The sequence below is a fragment of the Lathyrus oleraceus genome, chromosome 7 (genome assembly GCF_024323335.1).
Source record: "Lathyrus oleraceus cultivar Zhongwan6 chromosome 7, CAAS_Psat_ZW6_1.0, whole genome shotgun sequence".
NCBI lineage: Eukaryota > Viridiplantae > Streptophyta > Magnoliopsida > Fabales > Fabaceae > Lathyrus > Lathyrus oleraceus.
Window position 1 is genome coordinate 302,849,478 of NC_066585.1, and position 20,623 is coordinate 302,870,100.

The 20,623-nt window shown below is 40.8% G+C and overlaps 1 non-coding gene across 1 annotated transcript; it reads right to left on the reverse strand.

The window, feature by feature from the left end:
* Positions 1-14,014: 14,014 nt before the first annotated feature.
* LOC127109279 (small nucleolar RNA R71) lies at positions 14,015-14,121 on the reverse strand. Its single transcript, XR_007796606.1, has one exon. It is a non-coding gene; the product is annotated as a small nucleolar RNA R71 (small nucleolar RNA).
* Between the last annotated feature and the right edge of the window lie 6,502 nt (positions 14,122-20,623).

Sequence of the window (20,623 nt, forward strand, 5' to 3'; positions counted from 1 at the left end):
GAGTGAACTACCTGTCATGGTTCACATCCCATCTATCAGCCACGTGTGAACCCATGTTCAAGTTGTTGGAAAAAAAAAGGGTCAAACGGTCAGGTGAAATAATGATTGCCAAGGGGCATTGAAAGAAATAAAGGAATAAGTTGCAGGAACCTCTGATTCTGATACCTTCCGTGGGAAGAGACTGTTAATCTGTACTTGACAGCCTTCGAGGGGTCTACGAGGTGAAGTGGGTCAGCATGACGAGTCTTGTCGAAAAGAGCATGCAATTTACCTTAACAAAAAGTTTACCGACTGTGAAACAATACATTCACTGTTCGAGAAAACTTGCTGTACTTTGGCATAGGCTGCTCGCCGACTGAGACAGTTTATGCTGATTCATGCCACTTTGTGGATTTCCGAGATGGATCCGATCGGGTATGTGTTTGAGAAGCCAGCATTGACCGGACGGGTTGGGAGAGAATGCAAAAGAATCTTGACTGATTGGTGATGCTCTCAGAAAGCAATCAAGGGGTGTATTGTCTGATTACATCGCTCAGCAACCCATTGATGATTATCAACCAATGAAGTTTGAGTTCCCTGATGAGGACATCTAGAGGTGCTCCAATCGAAAGATTGAGAGTAACTGATCCCGGAGGAGGGGCCTGACCCTGAATCCGAACGGATTCTGATGTCTGATAGGGAGGTTAAGGTGAATAAGCTTTTGCTGCCAGGATAATGTTTGAGTGCACCGATGGTGTGACTGAGTACGAAACGGGTATCCTGGGTATTAATCTTCGGTGTGCCTACTGGGGCAAAGCTTTTCTCATTGGTATATGGAAGGGAGGCTGTGTTACCGGTTGAGGTTCAGATTCCCTCTTTAAGAGTCCTGATGGACGTGAAACTGCAAGAGGCTGAATGGGTAAGGACCCGATATGAAGAGTTGAGCCTGATAGAGGAAAAGAGGCTTGCAGCCATCTGTCATGGGCAGTTGTACCGGCAACGGATGAAGCGTGCTTTTGACAAGAAGGTGCGACTTCGGGTGTATCACGTGGGTGATATGGTGCTGAAAAGGGTCCTTCCTCCTCAAAACGATCGAAGGGGCAAATGAACACCGAATTATGAAGGTCCATTCGTGGTCAAGAAGGTTTTCTCTGGAGGAGCCTTGTTGTTAACGACCATGGATGGCGAGGATTTTCCATCCCCTGTGAATGCGGACGCAGTTAAAAAATACTTCGTATGAATTGACCCGCTGGACAAAAAGAACAAAATAGTCCAGGCAAAAATGGGCATCCCGGCGAACCAAAAACAGAAAAAGGGTTCGGGCAAAAATTAGGGATATAAATGGAAAAATGTACACCCGGCAAGTCGAAAACCTGAAAAGGCGACTTGGGCAAAAAAGGGTATCCCGGTGGACTGAAAACCCGAAAGGGCGGTCCAGGCAAAAGAGGGATTGAAACGAACAACTGCGTCTAGCATGATCGTTTGCGCTTTGGTTAAAGCATCGTGGATAATACCCGGTAGGGATCAGTCAGAAACGTCTTGTTCAGAAGGCGGAAAGCATGGAGAGTCTGAGGACATATGGGGTGTAACCGAGTTGGAACTCGATGAGATCACAGGTTTCACATTGCCATTAGGATAGATTTTTCCTTTTGAGCGCAATTACCTCTTTTCAGGAATTGCTTCCTTTTGTATTGCTCATTTGAGCCACACCTTTCCAATCAATAAAATGCAAAGTCAGTCAAATAATTTTGTTTTTGTTTTTCATTACCGCGTTAATTGCAAAAACATCCAGATATTTTTGATAAAGAATTTTGCATTTTAAGACATACAGGTCCCTTCCAATGCATGTTTATAAGATTGAAAACTTGAAATCTTATTTGGAAGGTTGGGTGACCCAAGTGTTGAAATCTTGACACGCCTGGGGCACGGTTTTATCTGACGGTCTGTTTTGCAGGTACTGTTAGATATTCTTCACTCGCTTGCAGGTTGTGATGTGGAAGCTTTGCAATAGATCCCCAGAGAGTTCGCTCAGGAGCGGATGTATGAAAGAATGACGAAGACGTTGAGACGTACGACGATCCTTGATGTTGATCAAGAAGACTCTTCAAAGTCGGAAAATCGAATTTCTGTATTAATTCCAGGAGTACATCTCTCGTCGAGCGCGGAGCGACTTGGAATACGAGATGATGGAGCAGAAAAGGTCCAGATGAGTCTGGGAATTCTCAAAAATGGAAAGCTGATACGAGATTGGGAGGTGGATACCGTGGTTCGATGAGTCGACGGGTGTTCTGTGCCAGCTATTCTCATTTCCCAGCTAGGTCCCCGAGCAGAATCATAGGACTAACTCCCCTGCAGATCCAAGGTCTGTGGACTTTCTCCAGCCAAGTCATGGCAGTTATCCGACAGATTTACAACGATGTTTCCTCAGCAGCCAGGTCTGAAGGTTGCTATTCCCCGAGTGGAGCGGGTTTTTTTCAATGACATATCTCTCCAACAGTGTTCATTCTACCAGTGGATTGAACGAGTTTCTGTAGCAGACGAATATCTGCATCCCCAGCCGAGGGTATCCTACATGTGGATTGATTGGGTCCTCCCCAGCGGAGTAGTTGTCGTTCCCCTAGCAGGGTCTGGATGGTATTCCCCCAGCAGGTTGAAGATTGCTCTTTTCCCCAACGGGAGTATCTGTGAGGGTTCCCAAAGCAGAGTTGGGATCTATATCCCCAGCAAGTCAAAGACTGTGGTATTCCCACAGAGTGCAGTGAAGGATCTGTATCCCCAGCATGTCCTCGAGAGGGTGGGGTGCAAAGGAGGTATTCCCCAGCATGTCCTCGAGAGGGTTGGGTGCAAAGGATCTATATCCCCAGCAGAGTCGCCAGCTGTCGCATCCTGCGAAAAATCAACCGGCGAGACTCAAAAATAAAACACACAGAGCCGCCACTAAACGTTATTTATCCCAAGATAGGGAAAGGAAACGCTCAGAGAAACCTGGAAAGACATGGTCTCGCGACCAGAGAGAAAGGGTAAGGGAGTCGGTTACGCAAGGGGAAGGTATTAGCACCCCTCACGTCCGTCGTACTCGACGGGATCCACGTTCTAGAAAGATAAGGTTGCTATAAACATACATCACACACACACAGGGAACGCAGGTGGGGTTAAGAAGAAAGGGCTCGATAAGGTATCGCACCTTATGCCTACATATCTTGTCTGGAACAAGAATCAGAGCCACTGTAGTTCGGCTTACGCACGCCAAACAACACAAAACAACAAAAACAAACAAGGGTGGCAAACATGGAGCCCGACAACCACTTGATGGAATTACGTCGGCATCCGAACCAAAACATACTCAAAAGGGCAAACGTGGAGCCCGACTGCCAATCACTGGGCTTACGTCGGCATCCGAACCCAAACACACAGTCAGATAACAAGTAAACACACGCAAAAAAGAAAAAGGTTGCCCGGAGTGGTCTCGCACGACCACCTGCCTACATACCTCGTCTGGAACGAGGATCAGGGCGATGTAGTTCCCCTGAAAGGGACTAAATTGCTAACCAGAAACCGGGGAAAGATACACAACTAGGGAGCTGAGACTCGAGCCTAATGTTGTCATGCATCGTTAACCCTAAGTTCGGTTTTCTATCCTACTTGCATAAGCAAACTAACCTAACCAGGAAAGAAGCTAGCACACAAGCATACAATCATATATCATCAAATGAGAACAGGTATCTCAAACAACACAAGCATGTCAATCAAACATCCACATAGCACGCACTATAGCCAAACAAGGGGGCTCAATCAATCAGGTTTGACTGCCGAAGCGAGTCGTCTGTATGGGCTGGATTTGCTCTTAACCTTGCCATTACGAGGCTAAGGTGAAGCAGATGATGGGTGAAGTGAGGATCAGACCTCACAGCTCTTATCCCTAACCAGGGAGAGCTGACAAATGAGCATGGGTCCAGAATAGGGGAACCCTTCTATACTCGATGACTCTGACTCAATGTGCACTGCACAGGATCTTGGGCTTTTGATCTCAATGCTACAACCATGTAATGGGAGCAAGGAGAAGACTCAACTGAATAGTGGGGGACAGGTTGCTTGTCCCTACCTTCCACCAATTGCCTTACTTGAAGGGCTTTTCCTGCTTGGCTTAAAAATAAACATACACAAGCATTGCCTCTTAAGGAGGACTTCAGACAATTTGCCCGGCCCGGTAACAGCCGGGTCTCCAGACTACATGAAGATTAGTAGGTTACCTCAATGCAAATTGCTTATGCAAAGCAAAGCAAAGCAATAGTTCACAAGGAACTGAGCAACTAAAGTACCTGGAAACAATCAAACTCAGTCAGTATTCAATCAGACAAATTGTACAGCAAACAATCAAACAGTTTAAACAATACAACACAAAGCAAGCTCAAGGCTTAAGCCCAAGCTCCAACACCTACAAAACAATGTTATGTTAGTGTACAAACATCCACAACATCAATTAAAATCAACTTGTATCATTCTCCATGTACATTGCTTTTTTGATCCTGAAAAATCAAGCAAATATTAGCAACTAGACCACTAGGCCAAGCCTAGGGTCCACAAGCAAGAAAAAATCTAAAACAGCAAGGTATTCATCAACCAACATCAAATTATCATCAAACACAGGCAAACATCATTGTTCGATGTCCTGTAAACATCATTGTTTGATGTCTGTCCGCATCATTGTTTGATGTCTGTCCGCATCATTGTTTGATGTCTGTCTGCATCATTGTTTGATGTCTGTCCGCATCATTGTTTGATGTCTGTCCGCATCATTGTTTGATGTCTGTCCGCATCATTGTTTGATGTCTGTCCGCATCATTGTTTGATGTCTGTCCGCATCATTGTTTGATGTCTGTCCGCATCATTGTTTGATGTCTGTCCGCATCATTGTTTGATGTCTGTCCGCATCATTGTTTGATGTCTGTCTGCATCATTGTTTGATGTCTGTCCGCATCATTGTTTGATGTCTGTCCGCATCATTGTTTGATGTCTGTCCGCATCATTGTTTGATGTCTGTCCGCATCATTGTTTGATGTCTGTCTGCATCATTGTTTGATGTCTGTCCGCATCATTGTTTGATGTCTGTCCGCATCATTGTTTGATGTCTGTCCGCATCATTGTTTGATGTCTGTCCGCATCATTGTTTGATGTCTGTCCGCATCATTGTTTGATGTCTGTCCGCATCATTGTTTGATGTCATGTCAACATCATTGTTCGGTGCCTGTAAACATCGAGTTTCCTCCCGGTCATTGGTTAATGTCTGGTCGAGCTTTTTTTGGTGTCAGTAAACATCATCGTCCGATGTTCAGTAAACGTCGAGTTTCTTCCCAGTCATCAGTCAGTGTCTGGTTGAAGGTGTACCCTCTGACGTGTTGCCCTTAGAGTGGTGATTAGTGAAGTTTCCGACTATCAGGTTGAAGCACTTATGGTATTCAGGCCAGTTTTTCGGAGTTCAGACCGAAGTGGTTTTCGGACCAGGTAGAAGAAGAGAAAATTTTCGGGGTTCAAGAAAAGCATAAAAAGAGAGAATAACGATCCCGAGTGGATGTGGTGTTCAGACCATGGTTATCCCTGTGTTACCATTTATTTTGGTATCCAGGTCGACTTTGTTCAGAGTTTGTTTCTTCGCCGATGCTGACAGGCGTTGTTAATTATTATCCCATCAGAGTGCAAATTGTTCGTCTGTTCTTGGTATTCAATCACTCTTCATCCTGATCATCCGAAATCCGAGGCTATTTCGTATCGACAGGTTCACAGTGGATTGAATAGGGGCAGCTGTAACACCTCAAAATTTGCCCTCCTCTCTTGGGACTAGCATTAACATATTTGCATATCATTTTAGGACATTAGGCATTTCATATTGCATATCATGTGGTTACGTAGTGCAAGCCATCTTCCCAAGTCTTAATCAGGAGATGAGGAAGTCAAGGTGCAAGCCTAGGGTTATTGACTGATCATGGGCCATCTGAGGATTGGGCTGTGGATTAGGGTTTCATGATTCTCAAGGGATATTGGTCTTCATCTTGTTTGAATTGATACATCATCATCATCAGGGTTGGATGTCATCAAGTGGTTGAAGAAGATTCCTTGAGATTAGGGTTTTGACCACTGGTCAACCCTAATCAGCTGCATTGGGCCAATCAGGGCTGGATCAGGAGATGAGGTTTCTGATGGAGATGAGGATCATTTTGTGATTATATTATGCTTATGGAGGCTAGGGTTTCACCCTTGAGCCATTTCAGTTGAAGATTGGGGTTCAAATTGATCTATGCATTGCCAGATTCATCTGTCAGATGAAAAGTCAATTGTGGTCAACTGTACATGATCTGGTGAATTTGGAGGTGGAAATGAGTTAGACACACTTCATTCATGTTGGAACAAGTGTTATATGACATCTCAAAGCTTAAAAATGAAGAAAATCAAGTCAGGACAAAAACTGCCAAAAATAGAAAGTGACTTGTAACTGAAGTTTCCAAAAATGGAAAGTTTTTGACCTCAAAAACAGAAGTCCAAGGAAGCTTCAAATGAAAAATTGTTCAACATGACAGATGTAGATCTTGTTCTCACCTTTCCAAAAAGTCCAAGAACTTGAAAATCCAATGTACGGTTTGCAAGATATGGCTCAGTGAATTTCAGAAAAGACCCGTAATCAGGAGGCCATAACTACCACATACTTTGTCCAAATTGCAAGTTCTTTATATGCACAAACTCCATTTAACATGTACTTTGAGGGTGCATCATTGGATTTTCCCAAAAGTGGCCAAGGCAAAAAGTCACTTTTCAACTGGACAGCTGAATTGGACCAGGGGCAAAATTGTCCAAATGTCAAAATAATTGGAATTTTTGAATGGGACTTTTTCCAACACCTCAGGAATGGCATTTTAAGTGTGTTTGAATATTCATTTTATGGTTAATGCACATGGTTTGAGTTTTGGGTTGAAAAATGAAATGCACAAAATGGATCAATTACCACACACATATGATTTTGAGAAATACTCAACCAATTGGAATGGGAATAGTTTCTACACATCACATATGGCATTTGGGGGTTGCTTGAGCTGTCAAAACAGCTGGCACTAGCTGTCATTGTGTATTGACCATTTTACCCTCCATTTGCAAAATTGCATTTTCACTAATTATGCCAAAATGCTAATTAACATGATTAGTGATGGATTAAGCTACCATATATATTCTAAATCACTCCATAATCATAACAGAAAACTCATTCACCAAAAACTAGATCAAGAAACTCTTCATTCTCTCCAAACCCTCAAGAACACAAAAACCTTCATTTCCAAAATTCTCCATCAATTCTACACCAAATCTCGAAATTCTTTTTGGTTTGAACTCCTTGCATCATCCTCTAGAACTGTTTGTGGTATTTGGAGTGGAAAAGGCCTTGAATCACGACTGCACATACGAGTTCCATCAATGGCAAGTTGAGTTTTCGCGCGCTAGAGGTGGAATCAATTGAACCTGAACCTGGAATTCAACTCATTGAAGCTTGTTTCACATCTGTTTTGGACTTAAACGCGTGAAGAACACCGATTGCAGCACCGCCATTGCCGGTATGTCGAAAATTCGAATCTCCTGTTTTGTTCGATTGATAGGTGCTTTGTGTAGTGCGTTTCATGTAGAATTCAGTGATGTGTTTAGTTTTGAGAATGATGAACCGTAGGCTACGCAATCTTGATTTGAAAGTATGAACATAAACCCTAACTTGTTCGATCTGTTCGATTTAGGAGTTTTTAGGAAAAATTGAATGGATATTTGGAATGTGCTTGAGAAGACGAGTCCATTGATTATCTATTTGTCCATTTCTTTTGAGTTTCAATGTTCTTCGTGTTTTTTAATTTTCTGGAAACTGCTTGTTGAAGACGATGAGGGAGAGTGTTTGATCCAAATTTCTATTCAAATATTTGAAAAAGCTGTTTCCCGCTCCCGCCTTTAAATTACAGAAATGCCACTGAAATTTCATTTTTATTAATTCAATTAATTCAAATTAATTATTAAAAATGTTTAACACTTTAAAAAATTCATAAAAAATAGCAAAAAAATCCTAAAATTATGGAGATTTTTTCCTTGACTTTGTTGATGAGTGTAGGATTTTTTTGACCTATTGGTCAAAGTTGTGCTTGGCAAATATTTTATTTGGCATAGGCTTTTCTAATGTATGTCACATTTTGATACATGTTTGTAATTTGATCATGAAATACTCATATCATAAAATAAGTGGCTGAAAATTTTTGTGGTGGTTCTTGACTCATTGAGGATTATTTATATGTAAATTTCATGAATTTTTGATACCTGGTCAGAGAGCAGCAAATTCTGGAACTTAGGTGTGACAATCTGTGTCACACCTCTTGATGTCAACTTGTTGAATTTAATTGGATAACCTATGCATGTTAGAATTGAATGAAATTTGGCATGGTGAATTGTTGATATGTTAGGATGTTGTATGAATTTTTGTAGAATTTTTCACTGCCTTTTCTAATTGATCATGATTTTTCATTTCTGGTGATTAAATTTGCAAGTCCATGTGACATAGGTTGGTAGATTGATTGGGAAATCCTCATATTGTATTGTATGGCCATGAAATTTGATATGCATGAACTAGACACATGTTAGGACCTCCCTGTTTTGGTCTCATCCATTTCTTTTTAGTTTCCAATGAGATATGAATTTTTGAAGTGGATGTATGCATTGATGGTGTGAATTGGAGCATGAAATTGTGTCTGTTTTTGTTGATTTTCATTGACATGGTTCCATTTGCCCAATTGAGCTCAAATTTGACATGGTAGACCTTGATTGACCCCTGTTTAGGTGTATTTAATTTGAGAATTTTTGGATGTGTTTTGGTATGGTTTTGAATGCAATACTTCTGTTTGTATGCTTGGTGGTTCATTTGACCTCATATGGATTGTTTTGTGCATGAATTGAATATGATGGATGATATAAACATGAGACCAATGATGTTTGCCTGTGTTTGATGATAATTTGATGTTGGTTGATGAATACCTTGCTGTTTTAGATTTTTTCTTGCTTGTGGACCCTAGGCTTGGCCTAGTGGTCTAGTTGCTAATATTTGCTTGATTTTTCAGGATCAAAAAAGCAATGTACATGGAGAATGATACAAGTTGATTTTAATTGATGTTGTGGATGTTTGTACACTAACATAACATTGTTTTGTAGGTGTTGGAGCTTGGGCTTAAGCCTTGAGCTTGCTTTGTGTTGTATTGTTTAAACTGTTTGATTGTTTGCTGTACAATTTGTCTGATTGAATACTGACTGAGTTTGATTGTTTCCAGGTACTTTAGTTGCTCAGTTCCTTGTGAACTATTGCTTTGCTTTGCTTTGCATAAGCAATTTGCATTGAGGTAACCTACTAATCTTCATGTAGTCTGGAGACCCGGCTGTTACCGGGCCGGGCAAATTGTCTGAAGTCCTCCTTAAGAGGCAATGCTTGTGTATGTTTATTTTTAAGCCAAGCAGGAAAAGCCCTTCAAGTAAGGCAATTGGTGGAAGGTAGGGACAAGCAACCTGTCCCCCACTATTCAGTTGAGTCTTCTCCTTGCTCCCATTACATGGTTGTAGCATTGAGATCAAAAGCCCAAGATCCTGTGCAGTGCACATTGAGTCAGAGTCATCGAGTATAGAAGGGTTCCCCTATTCTGGACCCATGCTCATTTGTCAGCTCTCCCTGGTTAGGGATAAGAGCTGTGAGGTCTGATCCTCACTTCACCCATCATCTGCTTCACCTTAGCCTCGTAATGGCAAGGTTAAGAGCAAATCCAGCCCATACAGACGACTCGCTTCGGCAGTCAAACCTGATTGATTGAGCCCCCTTGTTTGGCTATAGTGCGTGCTATGTGGATGTTTGATTGACATGCTTGTGTTGTTTGAGATACCTGTTCTCATTTGATGATATATGATTGTATGCTTGTGTGCTAGCTTCTTTCCTGGTTAGGTTAGTTTGCTTATGCAAGTAGGATAGAAAACCGAACTTAGGGTTAACGATGCATGACAACATTAGGCTCGAGTCTCAGCTCCCTAGTTGTGTATCTTTCCCCGGTTTCTGGTTAGCAATTTAGTCCCTTTCAGGGGAACTACATCGCCCTGATCCTCGTTCCAGACGAGGTATGTAGGCAGGTGGTCGTGCGAGACCACTCCGGGCAACCTTTTTCTTTTTTGCGTGTGTTTACTTGTTATCTGACTGTGTGTTTGGGTTCGGATGCCGACGTAAGCCCAGTGATTGGCAGTCGGGCTCCACGTTTGCCCTTTTGAGTATGTTTTGGTTCGGATGCCGACGTAATTCCATCAAGTGGTTGTCGGGCTCCATGTTTGCCACCCTTGTTTGTTTTTGTTGTTTTGTGTTGTTTGGCGTGCGTAAGCCGAACTACAGTGGCTCTGATTCTTGTTCCAGACAAGATATGTAGGCATAAGGTGCGATACCTTATCGAGCCCTTTCTTCTTAACCCCACCTGCGTTCCCTGTGTGTGTGTGTGATGTATGTTTATAGCAACCTTATCTTTCTAGAACGTGGATCCCGTCGAGTACGACGGACGTGAGGGGTGCTAATACCTTCCCCTTGCGTAACCGACTCCCTTACCCTTTCTCTCTGGTCGCGAGACCATGTCTTTCCAGGTTTCTCTGAGCGTTTCCTTTCCCTATCTTGGGATAAATAACGTTTAGTGGCGGCTCTGTGTGTTTTATTTTTGAGTCTCGCCGGTTGATTTTTCGCAGGATGCGACAAGATGGCCATGATGAACGGTAGCAGTTAAAGGCTAACAACGATCTCATAGGGGATAGGAGACGTGATGATTACCTAAAGATCCCCACATGGGTTTTAAGGAGACGCTTTGCAAAAGTTGTCATCATGACTGTGATGCCATAGCAGATGAACAGTTTGTGACGTCGAATTGGATTATCAATAAATACCCTTTTTCTTCGTTATGTCGAAAATGACATTTTGGGGGGGCAATTTGTTAGTTGGAAGTTTCGACGTCAGACTGGAGCTAATAAATAAAGAGGAGTTTACTTTTGAATACATTTTTGACTTCGACATAAGAACATGGTATGAGGAAGCCATTCGAAGTTTACCTTGTGTAAGACGAAATTGTTGTGAGGCTTATAAATGCTTCTAAGTTCAGAATGGTATTTCGACAGAAAGTTGCGTTCGACACATATTTGAATTTGAATGAAAGAGGTGTAACTGTATTTCATTTTTATCTAGTTTTAAAGAAAAAGACGCGTGAAGCGTTATCATGAATTGAAGACATGTCGATTGTGATGTGTCATTGCCTGGGCGAAAAGTTGTTGGTAGCGGTTATTTCGACTTAGTATATATATGAGTCTTAGTGTTAGGATTTCGGTGTGTTCAATTGTTGTACAATTACTCAGAATTACTCAAAGTATCTAGCGTGTTGAGAAACGATTATCATTGAGAATGTACGTTTGATAACACCACTTTCTTCATATCAATCCAAGTTTATTTATACCTTTTGTCCAGAATTTATCTTTTATTACAAGTCATTTATCAAGCACTTTTTATACACTTTATTTACATTCTGCAATTTATCCCTTTGAAAATCATTTAAACAAACAATCTTTATACATGAATATTGTCAAAGTGCTCATCATTTTTCAAATACAATTTTAAACAATAACACATGTCCCAGGATCAATCTGGTCGATCCTATGAGTAACCAAAGTATTCTTGATTTGGAAGACCAGCGGTTGTTTACCAATTTCCACGGTAAACACAGGCGCCACTACTGTTAAGGGTAAGCAATCGTGTGTCTGCTGATGACACTGAATTTCATCGTATTTTCGACTCCGATTTCGCATGTATTTTAGTTGTTTTATTATTATTTTGTTATGTTATTACTATGTTTTTCTTTGCTTTCAGGTTTTCAGTCTAATCAAGACTAAAAATAAGCATTTTTCACTTGTGGCTCCCATTGTGGCTAGCGCCATGGGTCCAGCCATGGCGTGTCATAGTTCAACTTCTCCTCAACTGCCACGCCTCCCACTATCTCCACTTGGGCGCCACAATTTACCCTTATGGCGGACGCCATGGTGTTGTGGCGGGCGCCACAAAAAGAAAGAAGTTTCCCTCCCAAATTCAAACTCAAGGGCATCCTTGTCTTTTCCATTATTTTCCTTGCTTATAAATAGAGACTCGATTTCATTTGTTTCATCATCCAAACTTAGATCAAACTTAGTTACAACTAGACATATATTCAGTATTGTAAAAGTGTTAATCGCTTCACATCGGAGTGTTACCACAACTGTGTAATCGAGTCTGTAATCGAGTTTGGATCACTTTGGGAGGAAGTTAATCCTTCCGCCATTTTCATTTCTGTTACGCACTTTATTCGACCCTCCAATTGGAGCAGGTTTTATTGCTTTACCTTTGTCTACTTTACTGTCCCACATTGTCTTTACTTTATTTATTTCCCGCACTCGCACTACTTTATTTATTTCTCGCACTCGCACTACTTTCATTTATTTCTCGCACTCGCACTACTTTCGTTTATTTCTCGCACTCGCACTACTTTTATTTATTTTCCGCACTCGCACTACTTTTATTTACTTTCCGCACTCGCACTACTTTTATTTACTTTTCGCACTCGCACTACTTTTATTTAAATTAAAATGCACCTTTACTTTACCATGTCTAGCTAAACCTATAAAGGTTAGAATGTAAGGACCGTAATTGAATCGATAATCCGTACAATTGTTCGTAGAAACACTTAAGGGCTATTTTGTCTTTCAACTTAAGTTTTCCCGCACTTAATTTCCGTTGGGTAAGATCGAAAGTCGTCCAACGTCTTTTTAAACTTAGTTGTTTTTAACTATTTCAAATACAGCGAAAGCGCTTTGTTTAGTTCATTAGGAGTTTTTAACTTAAAAAGAAAAGTGATTTTAAAACTATTTTCGGACGCATTTATAAGTTTAGAGTCTGGTTCGTGAGAACCTCTTTTGGTTAAGAAATCTAGGTCAAAATACTTTTCAACTTAGTCAAGATACTATATTTCTTAAAAATAGGTTTACTACTCTAACGCAATGCGCGCCTTTTTATATGTGACAATAAGAGGGTTTGATTAGGGAGTACAACTCGGTTCTGAATACGCGAAAGCGACAGTTCCCGTTAAATTAGTTCTTTTCAAAGTAGGAAACACTGTCCATAAGTAATTCTATTAGCAAGTACTTGGATTATTAATTGATTATGTGAATTACATTCGAACCTGTCTTTATTAATTGAATTTTATTTAATACTTTATTTTTCATTGTACACTCTAAAACCCCCTATTTCGATTACCTTAGATAAACATTGTAACAATAGATAACGATAGATTGACACTTGGTCTCTGTGGATTCGACAATCTTTTATATTACTCTGATGCGTTCGTATACTTGCAAGAAGTACGCATCAAGTTTTTGGCGCCGTTGCCGGAGACCAATTTCTTCAAATTTCGTACCCTGTTGTTATATCGTTTAGACTTAGGTTATTACCTGTCGGTCGATGCGAAGAACTCGCAGCACCGGAAGCTTAGTATATCCTCTGACGGAACCTGAACGTTATGCTCGCGCATGTTTATTTTTCCATAGAATTAGGAGAGCTATGGCTGAAGATCAAAATCATAGACCTCTTAAGGATTTCTCCCAACCATCCAACGAAGAACCTAGTTCTAGTATAGTAAACCAAACCATCCCAGCGAATAATTTCGAACTTAAACCCTCCCTGTTGTAGCTAGTGCAACAGAGACAATTCACAAGTCTCACTACTGAGAACCCAAACCAACATTTAAAAATCTTTCTCCAATTAGCAGACACTTTTAAAACCAATGGAGCTTCTCCTGAGGCGATCCGTTTAAGATTATTCTCTTTCTCCCTCAGAGATAAAGCCCTATCATGGTTAGATTCCCTTCCACCCAATTCTATTGCAACTTGGGATAACCTTAGAAAAGTATTCCTTGTTAGATACTTTCCCCCAAGTAAGACCGCCGTTCTTCGAAACCACATAACTAGATTTACCCAGAACCAAGGAGAATCGTTGTTCGAAGATTGAGAGAGATATAAAGAGCTGTTAAGAGCATGCCCACATCATGGTTTAGAAAATTGGTTAATCACTCAGACCTTCTATAATGGACTTCACTATAACACTAAGATGACCATCGACGCTGCTGTAGGCGGTGCCTTGATGAACAAACCTTATCCTGAAGCTAGTGCCCTCATCGAAGATATCGCCCAAAACCATCAATCATGGGGAGTTAAACGAACGACAGTTGAGAAGAAGGAAGCCCAAGGAGGAGTACATGAGTTAAGCTCTATAAACATGATGCAAGCTAAAATGGACGCGTTGGCCCTCAAGGTTGAGCATATGTGCATAAACCCGAATACGCAGCTGCAGTTTTGTCGGATTGTGAGATATGTGGAACCAAAGGACACCAATATGCAGAATGCCGTCTCTTAAATGAAATCCACTATGAGCAAGTTAACTACACCCAAGGGAACCCATATTCAAATACCTACACCCCTGAAGATCAAGAAAAAACTACCTTTACATGCCCTTATGGAACTTTTGCCTACAAACGAATGCCATTCGGTCTCTGTAATGCCCCAGCTACTTTCAACGCTGCGTGATGTCAATCTTTGCAGATTACCTAGATGGTATCATGGAAGTATTTATGGATGATTTCTCGGTTTGCGGATTTGATTTCCACAATTGTCTTGCTAACCTTGAGAAAATCCTGGAGAGATGCGTGGAGGTGAACCTTGTGCTAAACTGGGAAAAGTGTCATTTCATGGTCACCGAAGGGATTGTTTTAGAACATATAGTTTCCGAAAAAGGTATAGAGGTAGATAGAGCTAAGATAAAAGTCATAGAGAACCTAAAACCACCCAAAACTATCAGAGAAGTCCGAAGTTTCCTTGGACATGCTGGATTCTACCGGCGTTTTATCAAGGACTTCTCCAAAATAACTAAACCTTTAACTGGCCTTTTAATGAAAGATGCTGAATTCATTTTCAATGGAAAATGTAATGAAGCATTTAATATTTTAAAGCAAGCATTAATATCAGCACCTATTATGCAACCCCCTGATTGGTCAAAACCTTTTGAGATAATGTGCGACGCTAGTGATTATGCCGTTGGAGCCGTTCTAGGACAAAGGAAAGATAAAAAATTACATGTGATATATTATGCCAGTATAACCCTAGACGTTGCCCAACTTAACTACGCAATTGAAAAGGAACTACTCGCTGTAGTTTTTGCTATAGACAAATTTAGATCTTATCTAGTGGGAGCCAAAATTATAGTTTACACCGATCATGCTGCCATTCGTTACCTATTAAGTAAAAAAGATGCCAATCCCAGGCTACTCCGATGGATTCTGTTACTACAAGAGTTTGATTTAGATATCAGAGATAAAAAAGGCACTAAAAATGTAGTAGTTGATCACCTCTCTAGGCTAGAACATCTAAAACCAGACTTAGTACCCATAAATGATGATTTTGCCTATGATAGACTGATAGCTAGACTAGAAACCATTGAAGATGATAGCCTAGACCCTCATGAGAACTTCCAAAAATCCTTAGCAGTAAGTAACATGCCATGGTATGCATACTTTGTTAATTACCTAGCTGCTGATATCGTACCCCCTGATCTTGACTACCACTGCAAGAAGAAGTTCTTTAACGATGTGAGAAACTTTTATTGGGACGAACCGCTCCTTTTCAAAAGGGGTAAAGATGACATTTTTCGCCGATGCATTCCAGAAGAGGAGGTAAAAAGTATAATTGAGCATTGTCACTCTGCACCCTATGGTGGACATGCGAGTACCTCTAAGACATACGCCAAGATTCTTTAAGCTGGCCTATTCTGGCCTACCATGTGGCCGATGTCCATGCTTGCATTGTCAAATGTGATAGATGCCAACGCACGGGAAATATTTCAAGACGTGACGAAATGCCTCTAAGGAACATTCAAGAAGTAGAACTCTTCGACGTTTGAGGTATAGATTTCATGAAACCTTTCCCACCATCTTTAGGAAACAAGTATATCTTAGTAGCTATAGACTACGTGTCTAAGTGGATTGAAGTTATAGCTGCACCCACAAACGACACTAGAGTGGTGATCAAGTTATTTAAAAACTACATATTCCCCAGATTTGGAACACCCCGTTTAGTCATAAGCGATGGAGGGTCGCACTTCATATCGAGAATATTTGATAAACTTTTAAGCAAATATGGAGTTAGGCATAGAGTAGAAACATCATACCACCCACAGACTAGTGGCCAAGTAGAAGTATCCAATAGGGAGATAAAACAAATTCTAGAAAAAACCATTTCTATATCTAGAAGAGATTGGTCTCAGAAGCTCCAAGAAGCACTATGGGCCTACATAACCGCTTTCAAAATCCCTATAGGAACAACTCCCTACCAACTAGTCTATGGAAAATCCTGTCATTTACCTTTCGAATTAGAGCATAAGGCCTATTGGGCCATTAAAACTTTGAATTTGGATTACCTGACCGCTGGTGAAAAACACATCCTTGACATCCACAAACTGGAAGAACTCAGGCAATTTGCCTACGAGAATGCCAAAATATACAAAGAGAGAACAAAAGCTTGGCATGACAAAAGAATTGTGAAGAAAGATTTCAATATAGGCGATCATGTTCTCCTGTTCAACTCTAGGTTATGACTTTTCCCTGGGAAGCTACATTCAAGATGGACTGGCCCTTTCAAAGTATCTAAGATTCTGAGATTCGGAGTTGTAGAAATCAAGAACGAAACCTGTAGTCCATTCATTGTAAATGGACAAAGACTGAAGCTCTACGAAGGAGGAGACATTCCAACAAACTACTCCAGCCACACTCTAATAGATCCATCGATTCCTACGATAGGTGTATAAATTTCGATCGTCATGCTAATGACGTTAAACAAGCGCTGCTTGGGAGGCAACCCACAGTTTTCTTATCTTGTTTTACTTTTTTGCATTTATTTACTTTATTTTATTTTTATTTTTAATCATATTTTTGTCAGGACTAAATATCATTTGCAATGTTTATGTTTTCAGGATCCTTTTCCCTAACCTTTACAGGATGCAGAACTTTGATGACATGCACGTAGCTTTCAGAGATGATGCCCAGAGGGAGCGTTACATAGCTCTCTACCAGCGCCCTATGGCCCCTACACGTTATCCAGACCAGCACTGCATAGAAGCCCTAGGCATTGAGCCGAGCATCAGATTTCTGTGCCACCAACTCCAATGGGATGAATTCGCTGATGACCTGAGCAACACCTACAGGAACTTGACATTGGAGTTCCTCAGCTCGTTTGATTATGATCCTTACTCTGGACCAGATGGGTATGATGTTTTTGGGCTATTTGGGATTGAGTACTCTTTCATCTAGAAGGAGTTCGGAGACTTATTAGGTTTTCAGACCACCCCCGACGCTATCCTTGAGACGCCGATGGGATACTTTCTGGGTAAGGAAGTGGAGAAATTCTGGAGCGATATCTCTGGTGGAGGGAGTCAGGATCCTTCTACTCAGTTATCCTAGGATATCCACAACCCTGTTATGAGGTACTTCCAGATGATACTGGCACACTTTTTCCTTGGAAGACCAGATGCTGAGACTTTGCTGAGTGATGAGGAGATATTTTTATTATTTTGTGCATCCTAGTATCGCCCTGTGGCATGTGGGAACTTTCTATTGTGTGGCCTTAGCAGTGTTGCCAGATCATCCGAAGGAGTTATTCATGTAGGAGGGATCGTCACACAGATTGCCATCGCCTTAGGTCTATCCCGCAAGCTGCTACATCTCAGGACCTTCTGTGGGTACACTATTATGGATATCGATTTCTGCTTGACCAGAGGATTGATGAGGAGATCCTCTTTCAATCCCAGACAGTTCAGATTGTTGATTGATAGCGAGACGATGCACTACTTTACACTGCCAGATTCGATGATGACCAGTATTCATGACCCAGCTAACTGGAGTTATGCTTTGGAGGATCATGGAGAGACTATTGAGGAGCCTAGATCCCCACCTATTGCTGAGTATACCCCTACACCGCCTTCACCCAGGATTAGTATGCTCTCTAATAATTTATCTTTGCATACCCCAAACATCCGCACGCAGATTGCCGAGTGTCGCAGAGAGATTGTCGAGCTTAGGCAAGAGGTGGATGACCTTACCTTACAGATGGCGGTATCCGATCTTACACATGCTACTGAGGCTGATTGTTTATACCAAGAGATAGCAGAGTTTCGTGGACCCAGTCAGGCAGAGGAACCCCCTGTTATTTGATTTTACCATCTCGTTTTATTTTGTCTCATTTATGCTTATATCTTTCGCATTTTCCTAACTTATTTTATATTATTGCATTTGGTATATTTTCTTAACTATGTTAGCACATTGATATTTCCATATATATATATATATATATATATATATATATATATATATATATATATATATATATATATATATATATATATATATATATATATATATATATATATATATATATATATATATATATATATATATATATATATTATGTGTGTTTAGTATATTTATATTTATATTATAGTCTAATTATATCAATTATTTGTTTATTTATTAGTCTAATGTTTAAATTTTATTTTTTATAAAATTGTGCAAGCCTTATTTCATTAGGAAAAAACAATGCAAATGATATCCGGACCCCCAACCGAAAAGAGAATGGAGAAGCTCATACCAAATGAGTAAAAATCCAGCCCAGCTGAAATTAGCCTTGTGGCGCCCGCCATGGATATGTGGCGCCCGCCACAGCGTCTGTAAAAGGTCGGGGCGGATCCTCATATTCCACCATTTTTAACCTTTCCAACCTCCAAAACCCATTTTTTCACCTTACAAAAACTCTCTTGAACCCCATAAAATCTCCCACATTTCTCATCTTCTCACCATACAAATCACTTTCCCAACTTCCATTTTCATTTTCATCCGTCAATATTCATAAAAATCCCACCTTTATAAAAACCCATCTTCATCTACTTCATCACATTCCAAGAGCTAAATAATGGAGTTCAACGGATTTATCCTTCGTGAAGGGAAACCGGGAGATAGGCAGAGGAGGTTAATCGAAAGATTACAAAATCGGGAAATTCTCCCGACAAGGTACGTGGATGATAATTGTCTTTACACTTCGGGTATCTACCATAACATTTTTCATTTATTAGATAATTTAGGCTTGCACACTATCTTTTCAAACAGAGAGCCTACCTTTGAGCGATTGACAATCGAGTTTTTAAGTTCTTTAATTTATATTGTCAATCCTAACACTGCTAGTACAGTTGGTACTGTCCAATTTAGAATGTTTGAAGTTGAGTATGAAATTAGTACCGACAAACTAGCAGGTCTGTTAGGAATTCCTCATGGGGAAGGTGTTATTTGTGAGGCCCCTTTGGATTCAGATTGGTCGGTCGAGGTGTTTTCCTTCTGGCAGAGATTGTCTAACACTTCAATAAATTCTTTTGAAGGAATTCTTGCTTCGACCATCCATAACCCGACCATCAGAGTTTTTAGATATCTGTTGGCATGTACTATTTTTGGCCGGGAGAATCCAAATAAGGTTAATGCTCGAGAGCTTATATTTTTACAAGGAAGCCTAAAAAATAGGAGAATTAATTCGGTCCCGTTTATGATTGCTCATATGGCTTTAACTCTTAATAAAGCGGGACCTATTGTTTTTGGAGGACTCATTACGTCTATTGCTCAGGATCTTAACCTGAACAATGAGATAGCTACCTTAGACCCCTTAGCTCCTCGCACAATCAACCTAAAATTTCTGAGAGATATGAAATTGTGCCGATCGAGAAGAGAGAGAGGTTATGTGCTTATGATTCATGGTATAATTATCCCATATGTTGTCTTACCGTGCACTAGACGTACTGATGTACGTAATGAAAGGAATTGGACCTATGTTTTAGATGCTCCACCTGTTTTGGGTCCACTTCCCCCTAATGTTCTTGATGAGGAGGGACACGACACTGATGAAGAGGTTGATCGGAGAGAGCAATCTCCCAAACCTCATGTGTCCCCCATCACCCTTCACCAGCATACACCGCACCATCTTCTTCTTTTGCAGGTTCTAGCAACAACTAGCAGACAAAGGCGTGATGACCTACTCTCCACCATTCAGCAACAACTAGCAGACAACATGAGCTTCATGCAAGAATCGCAGCGGAGGACAAATCAATCCTATGAGACTGTTGTATAGTCCTTGCTTACGATCACAAACGAGCAAGCTCGTCAGCAGAACTACCACCGCCAACATTCTGCACTGATAGAGGCCACTCAGGGTTCCATTTTAAGCAACCTTCGAGAGGTGAGGACTGCTCAGGATGCCTTATAGGCTAGGATGAATTAGAGAAACCGTCGTTGCAGCCAGTCCCGTCGTCCACCTCAGGATGGCGAAGGAACCAGTGGTCAGCAGTAGGATGACAAGTTACTCTCCCCTTATCTTATTTCAAAACTTTGGGGACAATGTTCGATTTAAGTGTGGGAGGAGATTTTATCGCTTTCTATTTTTCTTTGCTGTTTTTAGTTAGATTGTTTATTTT